Source organism: Labrus mixtus, chromosome 2 (genome assembly GCF_963584025.1).
Source record: "Labrus mixtus chromosome 2, fLabMix1.1, whole genome shotgun sequence".
NCBI classification, from domain to species: domain Eukaryota; kingdom Metazoa; phylum Chordata; class Actinopteri; order Labriformes; family Labridae; genus Labrus; species Labrus mixtus.
In genome coordinates this window covers 12,327,713-12,353,304 of record NC_083613.1, presented here as the reverse complement: position 1 = coordinate 12,353,304, position 25,592 = coordinate 12,327,713, and the positions used below count along the sequence as shown (strand labels likewise).

General features: G+C 45.8%; 1 protein-coding gene across 3 annotated transcripts in view; it reads right to left on the bottom strand.

Annotated features, from left to right (window-relative positions):
- The window catches only part of add3a (adducin 3 (gamma) a), a 100,677-nt gene that overhangs the window by 45,836 nt on the left and 29,249 nt on the right, over positions 1-25,592 (bottom strand). Inside the window, exon 2 of one of the 3 annotated variants that reach the window (XM_061064535.1) lies at positions 13,949-14,048. The exons of the other annotated variants lie outside the window; for them this stretch is intronic. The gene's annotated coding sequence lies outside the window, so the exon portion shown is untranslated. The remainder of the gene's footprint in view (positions 1-13,948; positions 14,049-25,592) is intronic. 3 annotated transcript variants of the gene reach the window in all.

Genomic DNA, 25,592 nt, shown 5'->3' with positions numbered 1-25,592 from the left:
TATAACACCATTGTCTGAAATATCACAACAGGAAGTAGCTTCTTCAGTCCCCCGCTCAGAGTGCTTAAAGGTTTCAAACCGTCAGAGGGATTAATCTTTAACTTTAAGTGTCTTGTATCAACATGTCACTATCGCACTCAGGCAGCAGACTCGGTCATAAAATCTAACTTGAAACATAAGCGGGCAGATCTGGAGGTTAATGTGTCACAGGTTTTGGGCGGGAAGCCTTTGACTGAAGCAGAGCAGTCGTACATGAAGGCTGTTAGCGCCTGATAGCTCAGATCAGCTGACGCTTTTGTTTCTAATGCAGCTCTGTAACTGTAGACTGTGTATACAGATGGACAGTGTGACTCCGCCTCCTCCTGTTGAGCAGGATGAAGCCACGACTGTTGTAGACGTCACGCTGCTTCTGCTTATAAAAATACTCACATTTAATTTTAAGAAAAAATCGGATTCTGATCCTCCTGGTCGCCTCCGTTTGGAGGTTTTCTGGGCGTGGCCAAACTATGAGGAGAACCCGGGGTAGACCCAGAGTTCACTTCAGGGATTAGAGATCCCGTCTGGCCTGGGAACGCCTCAGAATCCCCCAGGAGGAGCTGGAAAACGTTGCTGGGGAGAGGGAAGTCTGGATGGATGCCGAATGTCGCTCAGGTGGGTTCAGTTCACAGCAGAACAGATTCTCGCGTCGGTTCAGACACTCGGACACGGTTATAGATGTTCAGTGACTCTGAACGTGTTGGTTTTCGTTGTATTAAACGCTCACCGTTTCTTCTGAACTCTGCTAATATGGTGCACGTCACGGTTGACGTGAGACGCGCTGAATAGATCGGCATTCGACTGGCCAATCAGAATCAAGTATTGAAAACAGCTGTGTAATAAAAAAAACATTCAAAACCACACACACACACACACACACACACACACACACACACACACACACACACACACACACACGCCCTCTGGGAGTTCACACTTTTCTCCTCTGCAGTGCGGTGACTCTGCCAAGTTCACACTGGCATGGAGAGGAGACTGATCACCCACCCCCCCTCCTCCTCCTCTTCCTCCTCTCTCCTCCTCTTCCTCCTTTCTCCTCTTCCTCCTCCTCCTCTTCCTTCCCCTCCACTCTCCTCTTCCTCCTCTCCCTTCCCCTCTTCCTCCTCTTCCTCCTCCTCCTCCTCTTCCTTCCCCTCCTCCTCTTCCTCCTCCTCTTCCTCCTCCACCTCCTCTTCCTTCCCCTCCTCCTCTTCCTCCTCCTCCTCTTCCTCCTCCTCCTCCTCTTCCTTCCCCTCCTCCTCTTCCTCCTCCTCTTCCATCAATCAGCATTTTGCACACCACTCACCTCCACAAACACAAACACACACATCATCCTGTCACTGCCAGGCCTGACTCGGTGAAACAGAGCTCCAATCATACGATCCCGTGTTAAACTCAAAGCTGCCTCGCTAAACAGGAAACTGAAAGCACTGCAGTTTGTCTGATATCAGTATTTGTATCGACCTCTTCACGTCTCATTTCTGACTGAACAAAAAGTTAAAGGCTAAACTGAGACGGTCCCAGAACAGCGTGCGTCTCCCTGGATGGTAAGAGGCTGTGTAGTCCCAGATAACTGTTATTACTTCATGTGACTCATGTGACACATTACAGACGAGGTTAGACTAAACCCAGACCTCACCGTCTCCACACTGCCGTTATCGTCTGATGATAACGAGTCGCTCTGAATGTATCCCGTTTCTGTTAAGGTCATCCCATCCTTCACCCCCTGTGATAAGCCGAGGACAAAAACAAAACACAACGCAGGGGAAGACGTGAGCGTCTGCAGGATAAATGCACGCTGGTATCGCTTACATCCACAGCTCGACCATCAGCATCTCCCAGCAGTAACAGGAGAGCAGCGAGGGGGCACGTTCGCCAACGCTTACCCTTCAGGAATGAAACACTCAACATCATTACCGAGACCTCGGAGCTTTTTCCCCTAAGAACAGAACCCCACGGTGGGAATCTGACAGATGTGGTAACGCTTAAGAAAATAAAAGTCTTGGGTGTGAGGGAACCCCACCGACACAGGAGACGCGTTTCTTCACACAGATTGTTTTGACTTCTTTTAACTTCAAATGCCATTTTTTCCCCCATGTGACACGAAGGGTCAAGTTGATGACTGTATGAAGCCATGTGACGACCTTCAGAATAACTCGGCGCAGCTCGTCGCTTCATATAGAAAATCCTGTTTGCATCACGAGTAGCAGGGCTGCACCTTCATCACTATTTCATGACTGCTCACAAAGATCACGTTCAGAGTCTGATTGTATATCACAGAAATTCACTCAAAGTGTTTCCCACACACAGACCTTTGGCTGCCATGTATAGAGACCTGTTTGGAGAAGACGTCACCATTATGTCTAGAGCCCGACCGATTTATCAGCTGAACTAACACATCAGAACGAGCAAAACATCTCAAATATGACCGCTAAGAAAAAGAGGAAACGTTTAGAACCATGATGAGCATAAAAAGCAAAGTGAGTGAGTGACTGTGAGTGGACTCTGTGGGAAAACAAACAAAGACACTTTGTGTATCCTGGCATTCAGCCCACCTTATCTCGAGCGAGCAACACGGGGTCGACTTCAGCGACAGAATACAGTGAACTTCTTCTACGTGCTGAAGTGCAACGACAACAAAACAGAGAAATCAAACATCCAGCATCTTTGTTTTCCCGCCGTCAGCCTCTTTGAGTGATGCAGCAGGGCTTGACATTATAACTGGCCCGCTGGCCCGGATGAATGATTGACAGAGTCCGGGCCAGTTCAAATACTGCCTGAAAAAAAATATATACAGTAACATGTTCTCAATTTCACAGCGCTTTCCTGTCATACCGGTTTTTTGTAAGTCATTTTTTTTAAACGTCACGCTAATAACTGCTACAGCATCAACGTATCATAAGCGCTCGTGCGCGCGCATGTGTGTCACAGTTGAAAGGAAGCCGACGGCTTCACTGCTGTACCTCCCTACTCTCGAAATGTACACTCGCACACAGATCTTAACGCAGGTTTTCTCTAATAAAAAACACGTTTGGTAAAACGTTTTTTAAAACCATCAGATCCCGAAAACAGAAGGGAGAAAAGTTTCAGCCACAGTGACAGACAGCTGGAGGAGCTGGAACACACTACAGCTAAATTTCCCCTTAAAGTTAAAGACTAGATCCTGGTAAAGATAAAAGTTATTCACAAAGGATCTTAGCCCTTAAGAGAGCTCCTAAAGTAAAGATCTAAGGATGAAGAGTTTCTCACAGAGAAGAAAGAAGGAGAGATTCCAGCTCTATCACAGCCTCATATTAATATCAGATTAAGTAGACTGTTACAGTTAGCAGCATGGTGAATAAACAGGAGCACATGAATATAAGAAAAATACATTTTATTCTGAATTAATTAAATAAAAGTCATAATTGACTTTTGCATCAGAATGGTTCAAGAGTAAATTGGTGACTGTTATTCTTCAAATCAAAAGTAATGTTCCTGGGCCAGCGATCTTTGAAAACTAGAGGCCCAAAGGGCTGCAGGGCTGGAAACAAGTTCAATATCCAGTCACCAGGTACACACACACACACACACACACACACACACACACACACACACACACACACACACACACACACACACACACACACACACACACACACACACACACACACACACACACACACACACACACACACACACACAGTAAAGCTGTCACTCGTCTGTTTATCTGGCTCTTAACAGCTTGTCGAGTTGTACGCTCGTCCGGGAGTGATCCTAAGTAGCCTCTAATCCCCGTTTGAGGGGCAAAGCGGCGTTTAGCGAGCAGCTAATGTTTAACGCACTGAGACGTGTTCACATTCACTTCCTGCAGCGCCCGACGAGAACAATGCTGTCACTGTGTGAGCAGCTGTGTTACTTAGCGAGGAGAAGACACAGACACCATGACAGGGATGAAGTGAAGCGTGGTGAGGGAAGTCTGCCTCGCACTCAAAGTTCAGGTGAAGAGATAAAAGACGAATGTTTAGTCTGACGTGTCTTTAGGGACTCATCGTAATCCGTCATTTCCTCCGTGGACAGAAACATGGCCTTGAAGTGACAATGACGAGGTCAATGGAAAGTAACCTCCCAGTCGCCGACTCGGTCAGAGTCAGAGAGTCGTGCTAGTCCTGGTCAAGTTGGTCGAAAAGCACTTCTGTACTTTATTGTGTCGGAAACTGTCAGGAGGAAACTTTAAGCAATAATAGGACTGAAAGGTAACTACAACTCACCCGTCGCTAATAACATAAAGACAAAGATGGTGCAGCTAGGGGTTAACGATGCGATGCGGTACTGTATTCTAAAATACGATACAGTACAGTAGCAGGCTGTAATGTTAGCTTGCTGTCATGTTAGCAGGCTGTCATGTAAGCAGGCCTTCATGTTAGCAGGCTGTAACGTTAGCTTGCTGTAACATTAGCAGGCTGTAAAGTTGATGGGCTGTCGCGTAAACAGGGCGTCACGTTAGCAGGATTCAGATTTTAGTAAAGTTTCAACACAAAAATTCTTCAGCTTATCTTAAAGAAAGTCAGCTGGGAGTTACATTAAAACTACATTTCTAAACATCTCTTGGATATTTTTAGGAGCCTACATCTTGAAGGGATGTACGGACGATAAAGGTTTGTTTATAAAAAGCTGTAAAGGACGACAGCACTCTAAACAGAATCCTCCATACCTGTTGGCGCCGTCACTCCCTAAGCAATCACAGCCAATCAGATAAGAGTATCAGTTAACCTCATACACAAACACAAATATGTACACTCCCTGTAGACATGAGGATGCCGTACATACCAAGGGTCAAGGGTCAAGAAGTACAGGAGTTATTAAAATATTAGAAATACAGATTTTGATTTATGTGTCACGTTCCATAAAAATTTGCAAGCAAAAACTTGTTCACGCTGTCTAACTTTTAATGGACTTAATTGCAAGTTAGACAGCTTACAAGAGTTTGCATGTAATTTAAAAAGTATTTAAATTATGGCTTTGGACAAACAGCTTTGTTTTGAGTCCCCAACCCTATGATCTACCTACAAGGACACATCATTAGTGGGGATAGAAAGGGTAAAAAAGTTAAATTCAGTCTCGTGTTTGTGCCCACATACTTTGTACCACCTCTGCATAATTCAGTACCCCATGTGGGCCACCCCAGTCTGGACACGCCCCTGAGCCCGAAGAGGCTAGAGGAACCAAATTGAGGAAAACATTCAAAAGAGTTTTTAGCTAAAGTCCAAAAATGTCCGGACAGACTTTGAAACAGCAGCTTAGATTGGAAAAGAGTGTGGGACAGCTTAGCAGTTCAAAGAAGACGTTAGGCCTTCAATTCTGGAGCTAATGAGAACCAAGTCTGTCACAGAGTCCACACTTTGAAGATCCTCACATGTCCCTTCAATTAAACAGGACACGCAAGCTAAAGAACTGAGACTCACACAAACTTTTGTGAGACAAAAAGGTGCTTTGTAGCTTCGCCTCCCAAAGGCCAATTCCTCTGAATCAAAGCCATGAAAGGAGGATCTGCCCACTTTTATCTTCCGCCACTGAACGCCGTCGTGCATTTAAGCATGAAGGAAGCCGATGACCTTCAAATGTGGAGAATGCATGTGCACGATGTGTGTGTATGTCCTAACCCTTTGTGAAAGCGCCAATACTAACACACTAATCAGCATCAGTCAATACAAGCAGAGAGGAGGATATCTGAGCTGCCTTTTCATTGGCTGTTGGAAAGTCATGGTGAAGCTTTTTAATGGTTTCTCTTATTAAGCATGGAGGTTATAACTGTGAAAGTGAAGCTTCTTAAACCTGATTAATCAAAGTCTCACTTGTCTTTTCTGACACCTACAACATTGCAGCAGTCGCAGGTATTAAAAGTAACTAGACAGTAATAATCAATCTTTATGTATTATCTTGGGCGTCAATGTTCATTTCATTTCTTACGAGAAAATTAATGGTATCGTCAATAGGGAACAAACCACATGACGTATTTTTGTAGGCCAAGCCGGAAGTAACATCGCCATGGGGTCTAACGAGAATTCGCCTGTGGGATTTTTGCATTGGATTTTGGATTTTGGAAAATAAGCTCTGTGGCAAACACACGTTTCTGAAGTGTAGGCGTTTTGTTCAGCAGGATAATCTTCACAGATGAACGCCATTTTTATGATGTTTTAAGCGTTAACGTGGCCGACAGAAGTAAAAAGCTAACGTTATGCTAAAGCTAACTACACCACGGTCGGATGATTGTGACGTCACTACCGTTATGCTTCAAACAATCTCTGATAAAATAATCCGCGTAGCTTAATAAATTGTTTGTTAACATAATATTTTCCTTAACCTGAAGATTAAACCTGAGAGAGTTCCTGGCCCCTGTGTCCGGCGTGATGACGTTTAATGTCCCCGACAACCACTGTAGTCACATTTAGCCACTTGTTAGCAACCGCCTTTTAAGGACGCTTAAAAACGTCATAATTCACAAGCGGGCGTATTACCTAACGTAGTTTATGTGGTCTAACAAAACGCTAACATCTCTTAAGCTTGTGTTAACCACAGACCTTATTTCAGGCGTCTAACCACAAACCCATTCAGAATCCCCACTGACTTTTAAACGTTAGACCCCATGGCGCTCAAATGCTAACTTACTTCCGGGTTTTAGGACTCATTCCTGTGGCGCTCTATTTCATGCTACAAAGGTGTCTCGATACCGTCGTGGACCTGTGAAGGTATGGAACAACAGGTCTCCCGGGTAAAAAAGGGTAGTTTTGCTTCAGCCAGGACGGAGCAGAGGGAAGTTGGAACTACAGAGACCATCATCCCTTGGCGCCGGTGGCGTTACACGGAGGGAGAACAGAGAGACAATTTTGAATTGTTGACAACTTTCCTTATGTGACATATTTCATGTTACATTTTTCTGTTTGTGAATTGAAAAGGGGTCAGCCATCTTTGCCTTTGCTGTATGCTAAGCTAGGCTAACTTCATGAGTGTACGCACAGAGGCAAATATCCTGCTGAAGTTCTCACATCAGCTCACTCTGACTCTCTGCAGAATAAATACGAGGAGGCTGGAGGAGAAACTCCGGGTGAAGAGAGAAACATTCAGCTTGTTTGTGTTCACACATGATGCTCAGCATGAACACTTCAGGAGTTATTCAGGAGTTTTCTGCAGGTGTGAAAGCAGCTAAAAGAAGCCATAAATCGTAAATGATTCAGAGCTCAACACAAGTCCTTTATTGTTGTTGCATTAAATGGGGGTAAGTGACTCTGACATTGATGTTTTTGTAATTAAGGACAATTTAAATAAATAAATAAAGGTGCATTAAAGATGGTGATATGTTCAGACACAGCGGACACTAATCAGCCCGTAATTACAGCAGCTAATAACGGAGCCTCACAGACACTTTAACTGGATCCTGTTGCTTTAAGCACACATACAAAAACATTCCGTGTGTGGGTGTCTCCGCTGCTAACTGCTACCATGTGCTCCGACACAGAGGTACAGACAGCGGAGCGGCCCGACCTGCTCCATGGAGACACAGCACTTTATACTGCTATAGGAGAGCATCTCCACAAAGGTCGTCTTATCATCACTGCCCGGCTCAGAGAGGCTGAGGAACCTCTGAGGCTCATTTGTTAATAGAGCTTTGATGGTTTCTAACAACAGAACTACTTTGGAAGGTGTTCAGGCGACTTAGTGTTCAAAAACCTTCTGCAGCACTTTAGTGATAAACATACTGAGGCCTTGTGTCCACCTGGCGCTCGTTCTAAGGGTTTTAGAGAGCGTTTGCAGCAGCATGACACCAAGAACTTTTTCGTTGCAAGTCCTTTTACTTTTCAGAAGGGCGCTGTATTCCTCGTATTTTTGTCTCCTATGGATAGTAGGAAAAACATCCTCCGATTGATGCTCAAAGTCAAGGTAAAAAACCATCGCAAGTATGAAACATACAGTTAAAGGAAACAGAGCAGTGTCTGTCATACAGCCGCCGCCTTAAGAGACTGTTGTCATAGAGACAACACAAACGTGCAGCACTTTTATTCTAACCTTTATGCTCCTGCAAGCGTCAAGCTGAACAGAATAACGACACGACAGGAAGTCGAACGGAGACGCAGAGAGCCTCTCTAGAGTCGATGCTCACGCAGGTTGTCATGTGGTGGACACTGAAGCTTCAGTGTTTAGCCAGCTCTGCATCGGTCTGTAAACCTTTCTGTGTTCTAACCTCTCTCCATTTTTCAAAAGCATCTCCAATATTGATCCTAGTTTGAGCACGTTTCTGCTCGTGGAGCTTATTAGAAACATGCAGAGGCTTTTTAGGTCGAGTGCAATCACTTCTATCTGAACCAGTTCTCTTGCCCGCTTCCATCGCTGCAACACCTGTTGGTTTGACCTGATAACTGCTCTCATATCTGGCAAACCGAGGGGCGTCCAAAACGGCCCTGTGTGGGGGTGTCTTAAAACCGCCTACCTTCTCTGGTTCAAACAAATCCAGAGCATTCAGGACCAGAATCTAAAGTTAGAAGGAGGACATACTGGCTGCTGCATTGTTGTAACAGGGATACAGATCGCAGTCACATGGTGGATCAATAATAAGGCCTTTAATAAGCGTGGAGGTCATCACTTTGTCATCACAGAGCTCCATCTTTGTGCAGGGAAGCAGAGAAGTGGAGAAAAGCAGCATCCTGACCCACACTCACACCGTCTCTGACGAACTGCTGAGGAACATTGAGTGTCTGACCCCGAGCGATAAGACGGGAGCAGATCTCTGACAAGACGCAAAATTTAAAAAGAAAACTGTTTGTGAAGAGCCGTGAGGCTGCAGGGTTCATGATCAGGTCATGAACTTTCCTTCCTCCTCTCTGAATGGGCGTCTGATGCATTTAAATAAATCAGATTAAACATTCATGAGATGAATTCAATCGAATTAGCTCATATTCTTTGGAGTTGTCCTCTTGTTGCCGAGCACACGGGCCCTGTGGTCAATCAACGAGGCACAACACGGAGAACACGGAGGGGGCGTTGGCCTGAGTGCGTGTGTGTGTGTGTCTATTGAGGACTATCTATTACACTATCCGAGGAAGCAGACAGATTTAATATGTATGAATGAGGTCATTATGCATGAAACAGAACTGCTGCCCGAATGCAAACACACACACACACATATTTACACATACAGTCACACACTCACACGAGTTTCCATAGCAACTCCAAACAAACAGTGCATGCATGTGGTGACCCCACCCCAGCAGAAAAGAGGAAGAAAATGAACAGTGGGACAAAAACAGAGAGAAAGGGGGACAAAGAGAGAGAGAGAGTATGGATCATTAAAGATAAACAGAGACGTTTGAGAGGTCAAGAAAGATCCAAACTTTAAGTATAACAGAAATCAAAACGAGGAGAAATCAGACGGCGAGACCATTAGATGATAGGAGGTTTCATATGAATATGTGTGAAGTTTTCCCTGATGGTCGACCGTTTGTTCTGTCTCCATGTAAAGAAGAGAGTGACTGCAGAGTGGACCCGGTTTACACACAGTTTAGCTGCTCTCTTGGCAGATCTTCCTGGAATACAGAGTGGACCCATGTGGACTCGGGATCAGATGTGTGGTCTGGAGGAGGGCTCTGATGAGATCTTGTTTGAAAAGATATCCCAGCATGCCTCTGCAACAACAGGAAGGGAAACAAGCTGAGTCTTTCTCAGTGAGACCCTCCTGTCACTGTGCTATGCTGTGACCCCCCTCGTTCACATCTGACCGCTCGATGACACGCTGTCACAGCCGACGGGGGAAAGAGAGCGTGAGCCAGTCCCTCGTGTTTCCGGGCCTGTCAGGCCTGAACCTCGGGGGTTGAGACACAAATCCATACAAAGCATCCATCATGGGAAGGAAAGTGGCAGCGACCCACGCTGCTGACATCCAGAAGGTCAAACGTCTTTCTGCCAAGGCCTCCGGGGTCCTTCCTCGCCTCGTCAACAATTCAATCACCAAGCTCACTGTCACAGAGCGACCAGCAGACATGGCCGGAGACAGAAGAGCTCTGAAGTGGGAAATAGTCCATCAAACTGATGATCACTAAAGTACGCCGGTCCGTCTGTGCAGCGGAGAAGTTGTAACAAATACTTTATTTCTGTGACAGGTAAACATACGTGTGTGTGTGTGTGTGTGTGTGTGTGTGTGTGTGTGTGTGTGTGTGTGTGTGTGTGTGTGTGTGTGTGTGTGTGTGTGTGTGTGTGTGTGTGTGTGTGTGTGTGAAGGAAGGACAAGCTTCCTGTCAGGATGTGGGTTCCAGCAGAGGGACAGTGGCACTTTACTGGAGGTCACAACTTTCTGCTTAAACCAAGTTTGTTAGTTTGTGTGTGTGTGTGTGTGTGTGTGTGTGTGTGTGTGTGTGTGTGTGTGTGTGTGTGTCCTTGTGATGTATGCATTCATGTGCAATTGTCTGCGTCCTCATTGCTTTGACCACTGAGCCAGCGTACTCTGCACTTCCTCCTTCAGCGGGGTCGTTGTGATCGTCGATAAGAAGAAATTCTTCGGTAACATCATAGAGCTCTGCGGCTCGTACAGCGGCCGAGCTTTCATTCATAAATCTGTCTCCCTGCAGAGCTCCTCACCAACCTGAATGAGGCCAATTATCAGCACATCTCCTGCTCCATAATCAAAGTAGGGGGGCTTCACGGGTCCATACAGACTGAGATAATGAGACCACCAAAGAGGAGAAAAATAGTCCTGAGTGTGGGCCTCAGAGACGTCACATCTTCCCCTCCTCCGGCCTCTCGTCTCTTAACACTCCCTTCATTCATCTCTCACATGCCTCCTCTCTCTGTGTGCATCCTTTCAATATTCCTCACACTCTTTTATGTGCCCAAAAAGGAACAGTTTGGAAAACTTCACACAAAGAGGAATAAGAATTCGGTGTGTTCAGTGTTGCTGACTGTCGCAGTGCTTCTGTGAATTTTTGCAAGAGTAGATAGGTACAGCTGTTTCCTCACACACACACACACACACACTAGCTATCGTCCTTCCCCGCCAGGAAGCCCTCAAAGGATATCCAAAAAGAAGCCGCTCATCGTTGCGTCAACGTATTGTTCCTGACGACCAGTGTGTACCGTGTGACTCATGGTCACCACGGAGACCGAGTGATGCAATCAGGAAGGAAAACCAAGAAGCGAGTGACAGTCACCACAGCTGGGTGTAAAAGTCAATGTTCTGTAACACTGCAGTTTCTGTAAGAGCCGAAGGCTGCATTCGCTGAAAACTTGAAACTGCATTTCAGTCATTGAGACGAGACTTAACAGTTTATTTTTTATGGTCGGGAAAAACCTGTTCATTTAAAGGTCACATATCCTCCTCCTCTTCAACCAGTTTAAATAAGTCTCAGAGCTCCTCAAAACATGTGTGTGAAGTTTCTTGTTCTAAATCCACTCTGATCCTGTATTTGATCATGCCTATAAACCCCTCTATTTCAGCCCTGCTCAGAACAGGCTGTTTCTGTGTCTGTAACTTTAAATATGTAAATGAGCTGTGTCTGACCACGCCCCCTCTCTTGAAGGGTGTACTCTGTCTTTCTCGTTCCATGTCCTATTGTTTACGGTGAGAAGGCAGACTCAGAGGGCAGAACAAACACCTAGCTGTGGGAGTGTCACCCACCTGGGGGAGGGGCTACTGCCCTTTGTGATGTCATGAAGGGAAAATCTCCAAACGGCCTGTTTGAGCACACATTTTCTGAAAAGTGGAGCAGGCAGAAGACAGAGAGGATGGACTTTTCTCATCATTGGGGGGGTTTGTAGACAGACTAGAGACACATATTAGAGTTAGGGGAACATGGAGAAGAGGATTTTGACATCATATGGGACCTTTAAATCCACTCTGAAGTTACGCCTGCTTGTGCAATCTTCCCTTCAACCCCCCCCCCCCCATTCCGCTCCAAGTTGAAGCGTTCTGGTTCAAATTATCGTCAAGACTGTAAAAAGCTGTTAAACCCAAATCCAGATTGTAACTGTTTTTGTCCAAAAACTAACAGATGATGTCAGCAGTATGAATATTTACGTCTGGAGTGAGTCTCTGAGTGAACAAACGCTGTCCCCTTTGTAGTTCAGCTCGCAGCTTTGCACTTATTATTACAGCAAACTAAATGTTTTCACTGTCCACACGAACCATGCTGCAAAGCTCCAAACCTGCTAATAAACACACCAGAGGGCTCACTCTCTGAATTCACCTGCTTTGCTTTGTCTGAAATACTCTTTCATCTACTCATCAGCAGCAGCTTTAGGTTGTCGCCTTGCAGCGTTACCATCGCCACACGGAGGTCATACCAAAGGATCCGATGACGGATACCTTGAAGCCGCTGTAGACACGGAGACCTTTAAAAAAAGAAGAACAAAGAGCCAAGCAGGCAAAGGAAGGATTACACAACCAATGACAGATCATAAAGCATGGTCCACTTCCGAGCTTGGATGTCTGATCGTTTGAAGATCACTGAGACGTTGATTGGAGGAAAACTGCTGCGGGCTAACGGCTATGAGGAACCCCGAGCATCTCTTCAAATCAGTGTCAGCTCCAGTTGGCTCTGCCTCTTCGACTGAGAATATCAGGTCTTCAAAGGATCAACTGAGAGGGAAGTACTTTAGGGCCACATTTGAAATGAAACAAACACCTGTTAAACTCACTTTTCATTTCAGTGTGAGGTTTATTACACACACACACACACACACACACACACACACACACACACAGTCCTGCCTTAATCTGTCTCTTCGCATCATAAGATTAAAGACGTATGACTGACTTTCTGTCAAACCACGGCTTAAAGCAGTGATTCCCAAAGTGACTTCTCGGGAAATTGATCCCGAGGAAATACAGAAATTCAGACTTGTTGGGGGCGCATGTCCTCCAAAAGAAATCAGACTTGTTGTCTAAAATGTATCGCACAGTGAGACGACTGTGCCCAAAAGGAGACTGAAGATATCTCATTGTCACTTTAAAACACACCTGAGAGCTGCTGTCATGCCCGCTGCAGACTTTCCAATTGACGTTACAGACACGTAATTGGACACATGGACCTTTGTCAATGGTCGGAGCGTTCAGGCAGGAGGGGAAACAGGTTCTCACGTTGCCTCTCAATTAGCCTCCGATTAGTCTGCAGAGCAGGTAAATGCCAGGCGCTCCCCGAGGGCCCACATAGCAGTGTCACTTGGTATTAGCATGATCAAACACAGGGAAACGGAGAGAGAGGGGGTGAAGAGGGGACGGAGAGGGGGCGACCTTAGTGAAGGCCTGTTGCAGCCTGATGGCGAGGAGAGCAACAGCAGCAGAAACATCGCTTTAATACATTTTTCAGCTGCGAAAGGCGATACCACAGAACAACAACTCCCTTCTTCCTCTCGCTCTCCCTCTTCATCCTCTGAGGCTGGCAGCATCATCCCCTCCCTCCTGTGGTGTCCTCACTTTCTCCTCGTCCATTATCATTGGCTGTTAGATAAAAACCGACAGGCAGATGTGGGGAAGGGAGGCTCAGCACAGCGGTTAGCCTCACTTTTGGTTTCCCCGGCGGTTAAGCTGCCGTCACATCAGACGGTAAACGGAATCTCTTCAGTGGAAAAGAAAAGGGAAATATTGAGGCTTTGACTCGGTTTACAAGGTGCCTGATGGAGCAGACAGACCCGTCATTTCTGGGGGGGGGGGGTTTGACTCCCACACAGACGCAGGATGAGAGCACAGTATCTGTTCCACCGCGCTCATTCTTTCACCATTATCCCTTTCAAGTTTCTCTTCTGTTTAACCGATCAGAGAGAACGCCCACCATCGCAGCAGGATCCGGTGTTTCAAGACGAGTATGAAGGGATCTTTCCACATTTCAAATGAAGGCGAGGAAGATTTATGACTGGTCGGTGGGACGCGGTGTCTTTCACACGGGGAGGAACTTACTGGTCACAGGGAACGAGACACCATCTTGAAGTCTCTTATTAACAGACGACACACTGGATGGCTTAAACAGAGGACGAAGGTGGAAAGACTGACCCGGGATCTGCAGGAGGAAATGATCGGACTGAGTTTATTCTGTCGCTGTTTAAACCACCGATGGCGGGAGGTGATTGAGGCGGAAAACGTCAGCACTCAGTGAACTATTAAACCTTTAATATAAACGGCAGCTGAAGGAAAAAAACGCTTTCATCAGAATCAGCACAAAGACATTTAGTGGGAATACATCTGAATTACAAGGAAAAATCCCCAGTAACAGAAATTTAAGAATGAGTCATAAGAAATAGTTCTCAGTCATCAGGGGAGCAGAGGCAGAGCACAGGTGCTGACAGGAAGTGACCAGAGGCAGAGCACAGGTGTAGACAGGAAGTGACCAGAGGTGCTGACAGGAAGTGAGCAGAGGCAGAGGGTGCGTTCGAATTGTCCCTCCTATCTCCTTTCACTATCCACTTTACCTTAACCCCAGAAGCATTTAAGTTAAGCGGCCATGATAAGAGCCGTTCGAATTCTCTAAAAGTTAAGGAAAGGTGGGTCAATGCTTCCTTCATAACCTCCTTTAGCATAGGATACACTGGACCATCCTTTACCAAAGGAGATGAGATATGACGCCCCACAATTCCTTGCGGCCGCAACATTTAAAGCGACTCGCGCATCTGACCGTTCACGAACATTAACGATGATCGTAAAGTGACACAGATCATGTAAGTTACCATTTGCAATAATATGCCTTGAACAACTTTCAACAATCTTTAACCCGTGGGCGAACTATGAACGTTATGCTGATGTTGTAAAACAATCAAAGTGAGTTTAACTTTTATTGCAGCCTATGCTCAGTTTGCATTCGTTATTTATCCACTTTGAGTGTTTTGGCAGCCGTAAGCAATATCATAAATAACGTTAAACTTTCCTTCAGTCACAGATGCTGAAACCCGTGCCTTGATTAAGGTTCTTGAGATACTATGCAAAGCCATATAATCAGATTATAATCACCATAAAAAACATCACCCTGTCTTTCAGGTAAAAAGGGATCAGAGACATTTTGAGCCAGATTATGTTTTATTCAACATATTTCATTCAATTCAGAATGTTTTGTGCATCAGTTGTACATTCTTGTCTTGCATACATGTAACAATTAATTTCATACAATCATATTTATTTTGATGTTGATTTCTGAGTGGACAGGAAGGTGATGGTTTCACTTTTGTTACTCGTAGCCTGGTAGTCTATATTGCTTTTATTTCAATCCCAACCTCGTGGTGATTAGGATTATTTCACCGTTAAGAAGGCACAGGGGAAAGTTTTTTAGATGTGTTTTTTGTAGTACATTTTCGGAACATTGTAGTTTCAACAAGGCAGACCCACATCATTAACCTCCGCCGGCCCGTCGCATTTAATGACGTCACCTAGTGGAAAATGTGGTCGGATTGTCAGAGCAACGCGCTCGCCTTTCCCTAAGTCCTTTATGAATTCTCTTAACATCTTTCCTTAACCTCATGACGTTTTCGCGGGGTTAAGGTAAAGTGGATAGTGAAAGGGGATAGGAGGGACAATTCGAACGCACCCAGAGTACAGGTGCTGACAGGAAGTGACCAGAGGCAGAGCACAGGTGTTTCAGAGAAATGCTCTGAAACGGAGGTTTGGGGATGCTGCTGGTGCAAAAAGTGCTGTCTGTGGACACAGGCCCTAAAACAACCAAAAAAACCCAAAAACAAGTCCGACCTGTTTTCTCAGGGAGGGCTGAGATTCTTTGACCGTCCCTCTGTTCCCTTCTCCTAACAAGTATTAAAGAAAGGCTCTGCACAAAACTGACACCAATCGACTGCATCTTTCTCTCTATTGTTCTTCTGCAGTCATTTATAAAACCACATCGTGGGATTGGGGTTTAAAATTTGTTTGTAATGAATGTTCATGACTGTGATGTGACGATAAAGACAAATGAAGCTGTAAATAAAACCACATCAGTTCCTTCAACCCAACCCATAAAATATCTGATCCAATTCGACTTTTTGTGGCTTTTTATAAGTTTTTTGCACAAAATGCATCCATTAAATCTCTGTGTCCTTCCACTCAGTCTGTGTGCGCCTCCATCCGTCTCTAATCCTCTTCCTGTACGGATCACTGAAACCTCAACGCTCATTTGTCGGACTCTTTATTTGCATCCAGTAGACGGTATCAGCCTCCCCCTCTACTCTCTCGCTCGCTCCATTCATCACTCCATCCTCTCTCTCCTTCACTTCCTCACTTCTTCCATTGCCGTGTCTTCCACTCCCCTCACTCCCCCCTCCCCCCTTTGTTTGTCTTTCATCTCCTCAGTCCTCCATCAGATCCTTCTCTCTCTCTCTTTCTCTCCCTGTCCGCTGTCCTCTTCGCTAAGAGAAGGACAGCGCAGCGACCTGGCAGCTCTCCATCCTCCCTGCCTGGGCGGAAAAATAAACAAGCGTCCACATGTTCCCGAGGAATTTTAATGACTTCCATAACTCCGGCCTGTTTACCTGCCAAAGCCCAGGCAGCATGAGGGGAGCTGTGGACGGAGTGCATGGAGAACGTTAAGCGGCACTGATGACAAACCTGAGTCAAGTGGCTTCATCAAGTGAGTGCATACAAATCCTTCAGCAAATCATGCAAATGAGAGACGCCATCAAAAAATCATACATCTAAGGGTCTCTATGTTTCAGTTACAAAGAAGAATGAAATAAATGGCTACAACTACAACCTTCAGATTTCTTTTTCTGTCAAACATAAATCCACCTATCCCCTAACCCTAACCCTCCAACACCAACACAAACACCAACACAAACACAAACACCAACACCAACCCCAACAACAACCTCAACAGATTTTATTTTTTGGGGCTTTTTGTGCCTTTATTGTAGAGATAGGACAGTGGATAGAGTCAGAAATCAGGGAGAGAGAGTAGGGAATGGCGTGCAGGAAAGGAGCCACAGGTCAGATTCGAACCCAGGCCGCCTACTTGGAGGAATACAGCCTCCATACATGGGGCGTACACACTTACCACTGTGCCCCAAGTCAATTTTATTCAATTTAATTTTCTATATAGCACCAGATCACAACTGAAGTTCTTTAAGGATACCTTTCTGATAGGACAGAACAGCTGTCATTAAAATTAACGCATGAACACCAAGATTCCTTCAAGTGTTTGTGTCGGTGTCTGTCTGAGATGCTGCTGCTGCTGACCCAACCACATGAGATTTGGCACAGGAGACCCTCCCCTTGTGCCGCATCATCTCTGCGGATAGATTATCCAGGAGCCAGTCTGAAGGAAAGATAAAGAGCATCAACGTGCTGTGACTGAGGTCCAGGAAAAGCTGGCTGTCAGGTGAGAAACTCCTTGTCGGGAGTGTATTTTGATGGAGGCTGTGACCCACAGACTGTCAGGTCAAAAGCCTTGTGACCTGACATAAGAACAGACGACAGGGTGATGGAGTTCTCTGTGGAGGGCCAGGGCGCTGCCATAAATCTGAGGGATTACTAACGTCAGGCCGAATGTTGAGACCGATTGGAGAGACTTAAAACCACTAAAAGAAATAGTTCAGCGGTAGACAGTCCATTGGAGACTGAATTATTATTATTCCTTTTCCATCTTTTACAGGATTACTGAAGAAACGTTACAAGGCAACCGGTCAGACTCCTTGGGTCACTACATTAGTTTATCTAACATCTGGGCTGCATCACGTCGACATGTTGTTCTCCAGCCCGGCCTTTTCTTCACCTTCATTAGCAGCACATTACCCAATCAGGCGGGTGTTTTATTACAGATGTGTCAGCGGCGTGGGGAACACCCAGCCCTCTGGCAGGACCACAGTTTAGATTTCTGATCCTCCTCACTTGTGTTTTTCTTTCCTCTCCAGCCCGGGACCAGCTGCAGAGGAAATGACAACACGAGGGGGAAAACAGCAGAGATTGATAACGTCTCCTCCTCGTGCTCCCCAAACCTTCTCGCTTTTTATACAGATGTGGCGTTATCAACCTCACATCCCGCGTCTCAATCTGTACCTCTTCACGTTTCATCTACACGGTTTGACCATGGAAATGGACACTCGTTATGTTTCACACAAACTAAGGAGGCCAGCACACATGCAGGTTTGGTTTCTCCCCTCTCGGCCCTCTTTGGACCCGGTCCTCTCTCATGCTTGAGGAATCTGGGCTGTGTTCTCAAACTTCAGGCCCTCAATGATTAGCAGGCTTTAGAGCATGGAACCACTGAACTCTCTAAAACCCCGTGAGGTGAAGGCTTTATGGTTTAACACAATCAAGACATCAGTGTGTTTCTACCGTCTCTGGATCCGAACGCATCTGAAGCCTTGCAGCCTTTTTCTGTTTCAGCCCAAAACGTAGGCGATGTGATGCAAGTAGCTCTCGGCCACTTTCATGACTCTTACATGAAGTATGAAGTGACAGCCAACTTTCCTCTCTGTCACCCGCGTAGAATTGGAGAGAAGCAAGGGCGTTCTTCAAGACACTCTCTCTCCTCCCTCAGCAGAGCTCGTTAGCTTGTTGTACAAAGTGGAGATAACGGTGCATTAATAATATCCACATCATGATTGACATGTTGACCTTTGACCTGTGTCAACACGGGAGAAAAACTTTATCAATCGTGTGGGATGCAGCATCCAACGCTTGCTGTTTGGACACGGTGTGCGACATGGTCGGGGCTGATCATTAAAAGGTATCGCCTTTATTTCCCACACAAAAGTCTTTGAACCCATTCTTTATCCTTTCACCCGCGCTAAGCATCCTGAGCTTACACCTTCATCATCTAGATTCCTTTGACCTTCCTGAGTTGACATCATGCAAAAACAGCTGGCTAAAAGTAACACTAAGTGTTGAACTGTGCCATGCCAATATTTCCCCCAAATTCCCCCAAAACTCCTCGTGGCATCTTCGACAAACTCTCTACAACAATACTTCTGACGTGCTCCAACACCTGTTTGCACTTGGAGACTTGGAACAGACTCTGATTGTTACAAAGCGTGAGGTAAACAGTCTTTGCTTTAGTAACTAGGTTTGGTTAGAGGCCAGCCAAACATGAAAGCACAGCTGGTTCCAACACTGAGTCACTCGGAGCCAATTCCCTCGATGGGCGATGGGAGGGTTAGAAATTCGGGGTACTGCCGCCGGCTCTACTCACATATACACTTCTGGAGGGGAGAAACCCCATCCTGACTCCGTAGATGACATAAAGATTTTGGTTCAAGAGGATGAGAGAATTAAAAAAAGAAGGAAGAGGAAGAGATTTAAGAGGAAACTGGGAGGCTGTGTGCCCAGTATCCTCACCACCACAGAATATATTTGCCGGGACAGAAAAGCTTCCGACTCGATCATGAAGTAATTGTGTCTTTGAATCTGAAGACAAACAAGGTTCTGCACCGTGTATTTCATGGATGGTCAGCTGGTTTGTTGCTGTGATTCTGCAGGAAGTGACAAGGAAAGAACACGACTACCTTTCTTCCTCCTGTGTGCTCCACGCCTCCTTTTACGATCCCTCAACCCGCCACAAATCACACGATGCACTGCTGCAAATTTTCCATCTTTTTCATCCTTAATAAAGTAGAAGGACAGAAGTATCAGCCATTCAATATGTCACCCCAGGGAAGCTATCAATTATCGCCTTGTGCCTGGCGTCCGTTGTCCATTATAAAGGGTATTAAACATTTCAATAAAACACCTTTGGGACTGTTTACGACCAAAGTTAACAAAGTATGGCTTCAGTTTGATGCCATGTGGAGGCTTATTACCACTGACTGTATAAACATGGACGTAATCTCAGTGATGTCACCAATTGGTTTCTAAAGTGGTCTTTTGAGGCCCGTTGGTGGTGGTCACCATTATTGGAAATGCTGTCGCCTGCCAGTCAGATAAGCCACGCCCCTTATTACAATGCAGATCTCTTAGCCTTGATATCAGAGAAACATGTGTGTTATTAAAAGATATAACCTCCATACAGTTTGCACCGATAAAGAAATAAAGGCTTTCTACATAACGCCGCCGGTGTTTGTCACGCGAGCCGATATTACTGATATCCTTCTCCTGTTTCCTCTCCACCCAGGAGGTGAGAACAAACCTAACACCCACAATCCACTGCTGTGCTCAGTGTCTGAAAGGACAACACCGGTCCATGTCTCGACCTACTTCTGAGTTTAATGAGAAAGCAGCTTAACCAATGCTTATAAAAGGTGGATGCCAGTTTTTGTACAAACAAAAACCTTCTGAAAGTCCTCCCTTCGAACTGCTGATAATCCCTGTGACTCAGCACTAGTCTGCAGTGATCACTGCCAAGACAGGGAGGGCAGACAGAGCAGAAACTGTGCTTATCAGATGCAAACAAAATGCTACGACGGCAGTAAAGATGTCCATCAGGAATCTCAGGTTAAAGTGGAAATATGATCTCATGTCTTACAGTAAAGCACAGTATAAGTCTGCAGACTGGGCTTGAAGGGAAGTGGATGATACGCCCCCAAAAGGAACTAGAGCCTGATGGAAAGTAAAGGTTTGGTCATATGTTGGGGGGGGGAGGGGGGGTCCTGTTGTGTCATGTCCCACAGGCCTGAGTCATTTGATGGTTTTAGATATTGTTTTCCAACTTATATTGTTTTCCAACTTCCCATTCTCTGGAAACTCTGACACTCTGACACACAGTCAGAAAGTGTTCAGTACATGATGTTAAAGCTCCACTTTGACTGCAATCACAGTCGGACTAACACACAAAGATAACGCTGTTGGGGGGCAATTGATTCTTGCATGTATTTACCTGATTTGGCCTCAGAATGGCCTTGACGATTCTGACCATGCTCCACAATTCCCACGTTGGGTTTTGACCCAAAGGTCGAACAGCATAAATGTGAAGAAGAATGCTGGGAAATGAATATTTTCAGCATTCGTTTTAAAACTAGTTAGCCGCTTGCTAACTCGTTTGTCGACTGTTTGGTACGTGATGCAAAAGGTCAACTGGAATAATGTCCAATAGTTAGCTAGCTCAGCGATACTCAACCTGAGGCTCTTTTAAAGTCTTACTTAGATTTTCTTGTTACGTTTAAAAAGGGAAACATTGTCAGCAGATTCTCCAGAAATCATTCATTGAAAGTCATATCATAACGATATTCGGGCGGGCCGCCCAGGTTTTCACAGTCAGCTTGGTATAATTGGCAACCTTTTTTAGAGTAGTACATCGTGTACACGGTCGTGCTAAAGAGAGAAATTCCCCTCCAGTAATTACACTGATTGAGGTGCGATGTCTCAGGAAGCTTCTCAAGACTTTGTTTCTGTTTTTTTCTGTTGCTGCTTGCTGTTGGTTCAGGCTTCTCATTGCTTCATAAAATATAACTCTAAGCCCTCTTCTAAAATGCTAAATGCTTTTAGGTAAGAAAGGGATGTTTTCTCTGTCAGTGTGGATCTTGAGTTGGTCAAGGTTTCATATCACTGAACTGAGCTGTAAGGCAGCATAACGCCTAACTATTGAGCAGCGGGGGATATGCATTTGTTGGATAATCAGTTCCCTCATGGTGCTTGTATACCGGGACATGTACAGCAGTCCAATTAAACGGCATTATCCGTAACCATGGCTACACTTAACTGTCTCTGTAAAATAAAACTGAGCTTCGTGAGCATTTAGTGACTGATCAATAACTGGAGAATTATCCAGTTTCCAGTCACACGATCTACAACACACGGACAGAAATGTTCTTTGGTCGTAAGAGGCCGGTTCTTGGGTTTGAAACACATAGAGGAGGTCTAACAGGTGCATATAAGTCCTGGTCCTGTAACCATGACATCCATATTCAATGACCGGTCAGGACAGAAAAATGTCAGCAGATCCTCCCTCTCGGAGAAGACAGGTTCAGCAAAGCTTTTCCCATGAACTCTGAACCTGCCCGAGTAGTCGGTGTCAGGGGTGAAGTTCAGCGCCGATTGGGAGCGCGAGGTCAGAGGGTCAAAGAACTGCTGGCAGCGAGGACAGTAAGACATTTAACCACTGAAGTGATAATTTCATAATCCAGATGAAGACACAATGGATGCAGTGAGAATAGTTTCTCTGTCCGACAGAAATCCCAAATGAAGTGCAGCAGGAGGACTGATCCCGACTAAACCAAACAACAACAAGCTTTTTGAGGCGTTGCCAAGAATGTGATTGAGCAACATGTCTGTAACACGGTTATAGCGTCTGTGGGAGAGGACCAGAGTGAGGCAATCTGCCTGTGTCAACATGAGATATGGATTTATATGACTGAGGGCTGATCGTTAAGTCTCATCTGTGGGAAGATAAAACTTTGAAAGAGCTCAGTGTTTCTAAATCAAATGACCTTAACTGTTAAAAATCATCCATTTGGCATCGCTGGGTCAAAGAATGTTTGTAGCAAAAAAGAAAGCTGAACACAAACACGGCATCCATAAAAAATATGAAGATTAAACTCTATCAACAGATCCATGAGTGTAACCAAGACTCTCTCTGAGCAAGGAGCACAGAGGCCAGAGAAATGTGTAAGAGAGGAGGAGAAAGGAGATGAGGAAGGAGAGGAGGACGAAGGAGAGGAGGAAGGAGAGGGGGAAGGAGAGGAGGAGGAAGGAGAGGAGGAAGGAGAGGAGGAGGAAGGAGAGGAGGAGGATGGAGAGGAGGAGGACGGAGAGGAGGAGGAAGGAGAGGAGGATGATGAAGAGGAGGAGGAAGGAGAGGAGGAGGATGGAGAAGAGGAGGAAGGAGAGGAGGATGATGAAGAGGAGGAGGAAGAGGAGGAGGAGGATGGAGAGGAGGAGGACGGAGAGGAGGAGGATGGAGAGGAGGAGGAAGAGGAGGAGGAAGGAGAGGAGGATGATGAAGAGGAGGAGGAAGAGGAGGAGGAAGGAGAGGAGGAGGAAGAAGAGGAGGAGGAGGACAGAGAGGAGGAAGGAGAGGAGGATGATGAAGAGGAGGAGGAGGAAGGAGAGGAGGAAGGAGAGGAGGAGGATGGAGAGGAGGAGGATGAGGAGGAGGAAGGAGAGGAGGAGGACGGAGAGGAGGAAGGAGAGGAGGAGGACGGAGAGGAGGAAGGAGAGGAGGAAGGAGAGGAGGAGGAGGAGGAAGGAGAGGAGGAGGACAGATAGGAGGAAGGAGAGGAGGAGGACGGAGAGGAGGAAGGAGAGGAGGAGGATGAGGAGGAGGAAGGAGAGGAGGAGGAGGGAGATGAGGATGAAGGAGTCTCACCTCTCCTCTCTCGTTTGTTGCTCTGCTTCCTGCAGAGAAACTCGACCACAGAGAGTTTGGGCCGCTATATATGCACTTTCATTAAAGTTTGAAAGTCTTTTGTCAAAGCTCACGACTAACACCCTGAGCGGGACCCCGCCCAGATACATTTGGTTTGACTTAGAGGACTGCAGGATTCAATCAATAAACAACAGTTTATAGAGTGTTCACTTTTATATACACAACCAACACAATATTCAATCTGTACAAATATGTACACAAGACACACACACACACACACACACACACACACACACAGACACACAGACACACACTGCTGTCAGGCAAGACGTTTATGAAGACTAAATAACATGTAGCAGAATCAGGGGGCTGGAAACCACGCTGTATGACATAATCTGAGGCAGGCTAGCCAAGTTAACACACACACACACACACACACACACACACACACACACACACATAGAGCCCCATTACATAAACCAATGATTTACAACACAAGTTAGAAAGAAGAGTAACACCCATTCCTTGGACAATAACACAACTACTTCCTGTCTCTTTGTCAGACACACACTCATTCATTCACATACACACACACACACACACAGTACACTTACACACACACACACAAATGGTCTACCACCCGTCCTAAAGTGGAAACATACGGAGAGGAACTGGAGAGTTCCTCGGGTCACCGGGGTTGATTGAAACAGTGGGACGATACTTCACCATCGCAGCTCCGTGTTCACCTCCTCAGCCTCAGCATGGGACACACACACACACACACACACACACACACACACACACACACACACACACACACACACACACACACACACACACACACACACACACACACACACACACACACACACACACACACACACACACACACACACACACACACACACACACACACACACACACACACACACACACACACACACACACACACACACACACACACACACACACACACACAGCTGAAGCTCAATAGGTCAGATGTAACAGAGAGAAATATGTCTTCATTTACTACAAAGATTTATCTGTAAGCCTTGACCCTGGAGCTGGCTCGTGTTGTTGGATTCAGATGAAGAAGGCGCTCGGCCTCACCTCGGGGAAGAAGAAATCAAGGCCAAGCATGACGACAAATCATCCAGCCTGCAGCAGCGAGATTGTTCTTGGAGGATCCGACACACACAGTCATTCCTGACACGATGAGAAAAACTACAGAGGAGCGGCCAAAAGATGAAGACCAAACAGAGCCGGGTTCAGGCTAGAGTCCTGTTTGATTGCAGAAGGAGAACTCAAGACAAATATTTGATCAGAGGTTTCAGGATGCGTTAACAGGAGCAAGGCCGTCGTCATGGCAACCAGTGCCATGGAGGCAGGATGTGTGCAAAGAACAACTTCTCCTCTGCAGACAGAGCACAGAGTCAACAGCAATCAGACGTAACATGATGATCCCCTGTACAACGTAATGCACTCCAATACAACAACTCTAAGTTCTACTGTTACAAAGCGTTCTGGTCAGAGAGTCGAGGGGTTGAAATAGATCGTTTCTACGATGCATCGCCATGCGGACGTGGACGACTCTGCATCGATGCAGAGACAGAACTCGATTGTTGGATCCTGACGTTTGTCTGTAGATCGTCCAGCTGCAGCTGATCATGTATTATTTATCTTAGGTGTTATTAGCTGCAGTTTTAGACCAAGGCAGTGTATCCTCCTCCCACAGCCATTCTCTTAAACTTACATTTACTCTTCTATACATTTCAGTGTTTCTAAGTATACAGGTGAAATACTAGGTACTTTCATTGCATGCATTACAGGAAAGCATTTCAACAGTCACACACTATTGACCTGCTAAATCTTCCTCTGACGCTCCATCACTCTGTCTGGTGTCTCCTTTGTCATATCTGTCATTTTCATTTAAATATGTTTACGCAGCCTAGAAAAAAACACCATTGGTGTTGGCAATTAGGTTGGATTAGGTTTAGGATTTGTTTTGGATTAGGTTGACAATGTGAAGACGTTTAAGTTGACATTCATTAAACGGGTAGTGGATGTGTCATCGTGCAGTCAAACTGAATCAGTTAAAGACACTGTGAACAGCAACATCAAAACATGCAAACAAATAACAGCAGCTTCCCATCACTCCATCCGGGCGTTGAAAGAGGGCCTTTCACTTGATCACCCAGAAAACCACAGGCAGAAAAAGAGAGCAGCAGCGCACCTTGTTCAGCGCTCAGTCAGTAGGAAACAGACACCTTTGAAAAGACGGCTTAACGTGAAAGACGGCTTAACGTGAGCGGTCTCGCTCCTCCTCGCCCTCAGGGGGTGAAGAGCCGCCAACATGAAGACACACTAAAATAAAACTCGACTTTAAGACTTTTA